The sequence below is a fragment of the Misgurnus anguillicaudatus genome, chromosome 23 (assembly GCF_027580225.2).
Source record: "Misgurnus anguillicaudatus chromosome 23, ASM2758022v2, whole genome shotgun sequence".
In the NCBI taxonomy this organism is placed as follows: Eukaryota; Metazoa; Chordata; class Actinopteri; order Cypriniformes; family Cobitidae; genus Misgurnus; species Misgurnus anguillicaudatus.
The window spans coordinates 29,923,905-29,931,828 of NC_073359.2; positions in this window are offsets into that span (position 1 = coordinate 29,923,905).

Consider the following 7,924-nt stretch of genomic DNA (forward strand, 5'->3'; position numbering starts at 1 on the left):
TAAAGCATCATGAAACACTAACCAACATTTCTTTTTTTAGATGTTAACAGAGTTAGTTGTATTGCTCATCATGAAGACAATGTTAGTATCTGTTAATTTTAACATTAGGAGAAACTAGTTAATTTTAAGCTTTTTGTGATATTTTTGTCTTCAGGGTTTAAACTCCATATCGTGTAAACGTCACAGGTTGTGACGTGGCAAATTACTGTAGTACCTCATAACTGTCAGTGTCTCATTATTATTTATAAGATAGTTTGTTCTAATCAGAGATGGGGACTCAAGTTTGAGACTCGGACTCGAGTGAGACTTAAGTCGCACACACAGTGACTTCAGACTCGACTTGGACTCCAATCCAATGCGGAGACGTTTCGCTTGTGTGTGTGTACGCACGTGCATGTGCTCCGTGTGGCCAGGTCAGCCAGGGGAGGGGTGTCTAGGGCTCAGGATAATAGCTCATGGATATGGTTCTGTAAAGTAAATGTGACTGCGCCATTACGCACACTCTGTAAATACGTTGAATGATTTTCCCTGCGGGGCTGTCAGGGATAGACTCACCACCAACTGTGAATTGGCAGGTGGACTTTGATCTGTTCTGAGGTACAATGTCCTGAGGACCTTTCATTATCTTCAAAAACACTATTATTTCAACTATAACTTGACCTTTGTTTAAATTAAATATATTGAGTTTAATTATTTCTGTATTACTGCTATTCTTAGTAAATATTAATATTTGCTACACTAGATATCAGGTGCCCCGCCCACTCCTTGCCATTCTTATCACAGCATCCATGCCCATTTAAGTAACATAGCAGACAGAAAAGGTAACTTACAATATATGATAAAAGGACTCGCTGGTGCAGCACAGATGCACTAACGTTTCGATGCACGATTACATCTTCATCAGAGTCCACCCAGGACTCTGATGAAGATTCGTGCCACTAAAGATTTGTGCCACTAAACAAGCGCACAATTCAGGCCCACAGATATCAACCGGGTTAGGTTTTCGCAGCAGACACCACCTGGGATGACACTGTTTGCACCCTAGGATTATAAAACCTAACGAAGGTGTTAGGAGTAGCTCTGCAGCTCTACAGATGTCTGAAAAAGAGGCACCATTAGCCAGTGCCCAAAAGGAAACTACGCCCCTGGTAGAATGAGCCCATTCCCCCAGCAGTCCTTAGCCTCTGATGGCAAAAGCCCACCCTCCGATGCTCAATCGATACCTCATCCTCCTCATGTGCTCCAAAAGTAACAAAAATGCCACCATAAGGGGGCTCTTCTATTGCTTCTGAAAACTCAACAGGCTGCAACGAGCATGCCGAGCAATGAGCGTCCTGTGGGAAATCATCCGACAGAGAAACACTCACTATAGATCTCAAATCGCCCTCATTTCCAACTACAACGTCCCTATGCTCCGGAGCAACAAAGGGCGCCGTCGACAAGGAGGCAGCAGAAGAAGTCCTGCTCTTCTTATGGAAGAACGAGAGACGCAACCTTACTTGCAATGATGCTCTTCCATTGCAGGGTACCCCACGGTTTAGTTTGGGTCAGGTCGAGTAAGCTCACCTCACTTTGGCTTGGTTAGCTCTTCCATCGAGTTTAGTAACACTTCAGAGTGAAAGGGATTTTAGGCGTGTGGTTATATTTGGCTGCCTACTGTTGTGACATCATACAAGTGAAAGCATTGTTGTACATTCTCATACATTTATTTATTTTTCAGTCCGCCACAAAATTAAAATTCTCTCAGACCAATCAGTGATCTACAGTGTTTTCACGTTGCGTTTTGGCTGCACCTAGTGGAAAAGCTCACAAAAGTAAGCTGACCCGACCCAAACCAAACCATGGGGTACTATGCAATGGAAAAGCGCCAAAAGAGAACACGAACCCTATAAATACACTGGTTCAGCATGGGCAGGACCCAAACATTGAAGACAACGATCGTAAGCATTTGTATATCATTCCCCAAATTTTATTGGCCTTTTATATAGAGAATCTAAGTGATTGGTCTCCCAAGGTCGAACCAACACACATTGAGTGTGTAGAAGGGGAACAAAAGTTTGGTTGCTTGTCAATAGCATGGTGGTAGTGACAGACAAAATATATCGGCCTATATGTAATTTTAAATAAAAATGTATAATTAGTTGTGAAATTTAATTATTTTAATGTTTTAAATATATTAGGCTTGGGCGGCAATACGGTAATACAGCGGGATCTTAAAATAGCAAAGGTATCAGTTTCAATACCGTCATACAGGCATAAAAAAACAATGCACTTATATAGCAGACAAGATTCAAATATTAAATTAGGGATGGCGAAAACTAAAAATTTTCTTGACCGACCACTGAGCCATTAACTGATTAGTTTAAAATATGTTACGCTGTTTGAAATAACAGCCATTTCCAGCCACGCCTGCAATTTCGCAACTCTGTCGCATCTCTCTGCTGCTTTGTCTCCGGCTCACACACGCACGCACGCACGCACACACACACACACACACACACAAACAGCCCCCTGCCACTTACATCACTTTATTTAAATCCCCTACAGCATGAAACAAGATTCCTGCAAATGCAGCGCCGAGGTGCTTGTATGTAATCGAAGGACAAATGACTCCTTAGTTTCGAAATGGTTTGGGTACCAAGGTGATCGTGTTGAAAATAAATGCATTTGTCTAGCGTTAGAAGCTCAGTTGAAACATTGCCGTGGCTTATTTAAGAAAATGACAGCTCGGAAGAGACACCGGTTAAGTTTGAGGTAGTTCTAACAATAATAAAGAAAGATGATGATGATCATCACCTTATCTGTTACCACTGAAATGTAGATGTAATTTATTTCCAAATCTAAGCCCATCTTATGCGGAATGTTGCCTAATAGACTGCAACACGATAAAACCAATTGATAAAACGGGCACCTTCAGAATGCGTAAAAGACGCATCGGCCAATTAAGGCAGGTCTAATTCACTGTGTGCCTTCTAATAACGACCAGAACAAATCTTTTGTACAATTAATATTCTTTTTTATTTTTCAAAAAGACAAGTGTCAACTTCTGTTAAGGGCAACATTGATGATGCAATGGTCTGCTAATGCGAGCCGCGAGAAAGCCCTTGTCTGTTTTAGAAAGAATGCAGCAAACATATTTAATGCTAATGTATGTTTTATTCATTTATGATGAGGTCGGTGCGTTCCAGTTAACAATGCAATGCAATGCAAGCGAACGAGCCGTGCCAGCGCCTCCATGTCACGGTTATTATATTGTCTGCTATATTTGCTTTTTATTTATTTAATACATGCAATTGGTTGATGAAACATTTATTAAAATTAAGATACAATTTATACGAAACGAAATTCACTTTAAAGAAAGGCTTTCTACAAAGCAAAACCTAATTAAGTGGTAAAAATGTCTAACGATTTACAAAAACAAAGCTTAATCTGCACTTTACTGTTAAAAGATGTAAATGTTAATAATTTGGAATACAATCATGAGAGACTTTTGTTTTAATTATTTTATTGCTGTATTTTATTTTGCTATTCAAATGAAGGATTTTACAAAAATATTTTTATTTTATATGCTGGACTATGCAGAAATATAAGTTAACAGAAGGAGGACTTTCTTTATTTCATTAAAATATGGTGAAATGTGCAGAAAATAGGTTTAAATGTTCAGCAATTTTCTTGAAGTCTGAGACTCTTGCTTTAATTAAATTTTTGATTAAAGAACCCAAATGCTGTGACCTTGCGCCAAATGTTTTTGTGTTCACTTCACACAAAAAGATCCTGGAAATTGGAATGTGATGGCTAACTCTAGTAGCGTTTCGTCCACTGGCTATAATAGCCTAATTTAGAGATCACTATTTTTAACCGACACCCGGTTAATTCTGTTTGACTGTTTTTAATAAACTGCTATTTGTTGCTAATAAAAGTTGTTAATATTGTTATGCATGTTATTTTGTTATTGTTTCAGTATTAGTGTTTGGTATACAGTTTCTGAAGGGTTTAGGCACAAGCCAACAGTTTGGTTAGTGAGGTCTGAGCCTTACGTCATAATTTTATAATTATTCACGGTAATACCGTATACCGGGATAAAATAGGGAGGCGGTTTGATGGTATCAAAACTTGGATACCGCCCAAGCCTAAAATATATGCTTTTGATTACTTAAATTTTATTTAACCATTAATACCAGAATTCCGAAAAATGAAAATGGAAAACACGGAATTTAAGATAAATAAATAAAACAGAATTTGGGAAAAAATAAAACAGATTTCATTTGGACCTATATTTGATCATTTTAATGAATTCACGCTTTGACTTTGCAGAAATGTTCACTTATCATTTTATCACTCAGCTTCTGGAAGTCTTGCATTGATTTTTTGTAAGATGATAAAACTTTTGAACAGTAGTTTATATTTATGTATTCAAACAAAAGATTTATGACTTTCCATTTAAAGCCTCTACTTTGAACTATAAAGCCTTAAGAAATGACCAGAGTATTATCTGATGAATATTTTGATTATGTGAAATCACAGACATCCAAACTAGATTTCATGATAATATCACAGTTTTTATATGAAAAATAAATTCAAATAAAACTATGTAACATAAAAATAATATCTAAATAATAACATAAATGTAAAATAAAAATAATAATAAATAACACTCTGTACAAACAGCTGTAATAAAACACATTTATAACTTACCAACCAGAGAAGTGAAGCAGAAAGAGAGAAAAACAAACACGAGAAACATTTTCTTCAACAGTTCAGATGTCTGAAATAACAACACAACAATAATCTGACAGTGTTGAGATGTGAAGTCAGGTACAGATATTTAACCACAAGCTCTCTTAACCCCACCCTAAAAAAAATTTTCCTTACAGTATCCCTCCTCAAAACACAAGACAATTATATATATATATATATATTGTAAGCATGCCAATTTAAATTGTTTCATAAAGGGGAAAATAAGGAGAAACGTCAACTTTTTCATTAAAATCTTTCAAATTCTTGATCAAATATGAGGCAGAAAATTTGATAAACATGAATTAGATTAAGTAAAAGGAAAGATAAATCTGCATGCAGTGTAAGGACCTGAAGACTGAAATGAACAGAAATCCACCCCGCTGTTAATAAATGCATCAAAGTGTTTTATTAAAGTCTTGCTTCAAAAATAAGTGCCTAATCATTGTTATATTGTTGAGATGATTTAGTAAAACTAATTTATTTATTGTTTTGATATGATTACATATAAATACTGTAAAATCTCAAACCTTCCTTATGCTTTATTATTGTAGGGATGAGACCATGTTACAAATCACACAAAACATTTCAAATGAGAGCAAACCATTTGACATTCAAAAACAAGTCCTTATATTGAAAACCAGCCCTGCTTTAAACCTGGAAGTCAACACGCATGCTCAGACAGACCTCACAAACTGAAGTTGTGTTAATCTGTATACAACCTGACTTTACATCACAACACTGTCAGATCGATTGTATTTTTGTTATTTCAGACATCTGAACTGTTGAAGAAAATGTTTCTCATGTTTGTTTTTCTCTTTTTCTGCTTCACTTCTCTGATCGGTAAGTTATAAATGTGTTTTTAATGTTTTATTACAGATGTTAGTACAGAGTTACAACCCGATATAATTCTCATAACATCAAAAACTGTGATTTAATCTTGCAATCTAGTCTGGATGTCTTAATAATCTTAATATTCATCAGATAATACTCTGGTCATTTCTTAAGGCTTCATAGTTCAAAGTAGAAGCTTTAAATGGAAAGTTATAATTTTTTTGTTGGAATACATAAATAAATATTCTGTTCAAAAGTTTTATCATCTTACAAAAATCAATGCGAGACCTCCAGAAGCTGAGTGATGAAATGATAAGTGAACATTTCTGCAAAGTCAAAGAGTGAATTGACAGAAATAATCAAATATAATTAAACTATAAGAGTTTATCAGTCACTAAATAATTCCTGTAGTTACATTTATGTTATTTCATAGTTTTGATGACTTTACAATAATGTTTCTCCTCGCTATTGTAATTTACTTTAGATTAAAGCATTTGGATAAATGCATAAATGTAAATATAATGTACTATTATTATAAAATATGGACAAATATAAAACAAGTAACATGTGAGTGTGAATTCAAAGATTTCTTCTTTTTTCATACTGTTGAAGCTTTTCATCATTTTCTGTATTTATATGTTCCTGTAGCTCAACTGTTGTAGGGGAGACTGGGGCTGGTTGTCTCATGGGTTGGTTGTCACACTGCTTATTCCAGACATACTACATGGCACTGTGGTACAATTTTGATATCTATTTGTTAGCCTTTAATAGCTTACTCATTTGCACTTGAAATTTTGCTGAGCAGACAGAAAACATTGAGGTTAGGAGACATTTTTTTTAGAGCCCGACCGATTTATCGTTTTGCCGATTTTATCGGCCGATATGAGCATGTCGCAGATATATCTGTATCGGCGTATAAGCCGCAGATATGAAGCCGATATGAACGTTCCTTACAGAACACATTAAATGCTTTTGAAAGATGTAAGTACTTGTTTGTCCAGCAGAGTGCGCCCTATTGGTTGCTAATGGCGACTCAGGTCACTCACTGTAGTGACATCAGCCAATCCCCCACCCCCTTCACTTCAGTCAGTCTCTCAGTTCAGGTGGCGGCCGGGGCAGTCACGCGGTTTCTTCAAAACATTTTACACCTGGTATTAAGACGCGCTTTGGTCGATTGGATTATAAGTGGACGAGAGAGACACATTCCTGTTTACATTTGGTGGTTTTAATCAGTCTTTTTTGTCCACTTGCGAGTTGTTTCAAACGCAAGCGGAAGAAATGACGCGAGGCGGAGAAAGGACGCGCTTAAACTGACGCGCAGTCTGTGGGAGTACAGCTGCTTGTGCTGTTACATGCTCATTTCAAAGCAATTGATTAAATAAGCTTGCGCAACTTTACACCCTCGCTAAATAAAAGAGGCGGAGAGCAGACGCTTTAGTTTGATAAAAGTTTAAAGTCCCGGCAGAACACTGTGGGTTCGTGTTATAAAAACGTTGTGCAGTACATTAAACATAAGCCTACATCAGTATGTTGTCAGTAATTCAAGCATTGTCGTCTTAACGGTAAGTTTTTAATTAATTTGTGAAGTCCATAACTTACTCTAAAGCTAATAAACAATGACTTTATAAGTTTTCATTTTTTAAAATAAGCCCAATATAACATTATTCTTGTCAAAACTGACAATGATTTAAGTTATATGTATTTTGTTTTGTTTGTGATTTAAAGTTATTTATAATAAGTCAAATTTACTGTTTTGTGCACTTATATCAGAATCATTTTGGATAATAAAGTTTATTGTTAACTTATAAAACACACCTGCCTATATTACATATCTTTGTCACGTCATTTTAAGTCTTTGATCACCACATTTGTGGTGTGATCATAGAGTGATCATTGCAAAAAGTATTTATGTATAGTATATTCTGTTAATGTATATAGTGTATTCTATGTACAGTACTGTAGTAGTATAATATACTGTAGTATATGTGTACTGTACTATAATATGCACATAATGAATATCGGCCGATATATCGTTATCGGTCTTTTTTTACTCTCTAATATCTGTATCGGCATCGGCCCCAAAAAATGCATATCGGTCGGGCTCTAATTTTTTTATTTTTATGGGTCAGAGTAAATTTTTATGTTGGTGTTGTTTTTGTGTTGAGATCTTGTAGGATATTAGTCATTCAAAAACAAAACACTCATTAAAAAGCTAAAAGTAGTAGCTTTATTTTGAATCATCTTTTAGCGATCAAGTTAAAGCCGTGTGGCAGCTAGCTTAGCATGTTTGTCAAGAAGTCAGTTGGGGATGGTTGTCACATAGCTTGCGGGGTTGGTTGTCACATAAGAATATTGG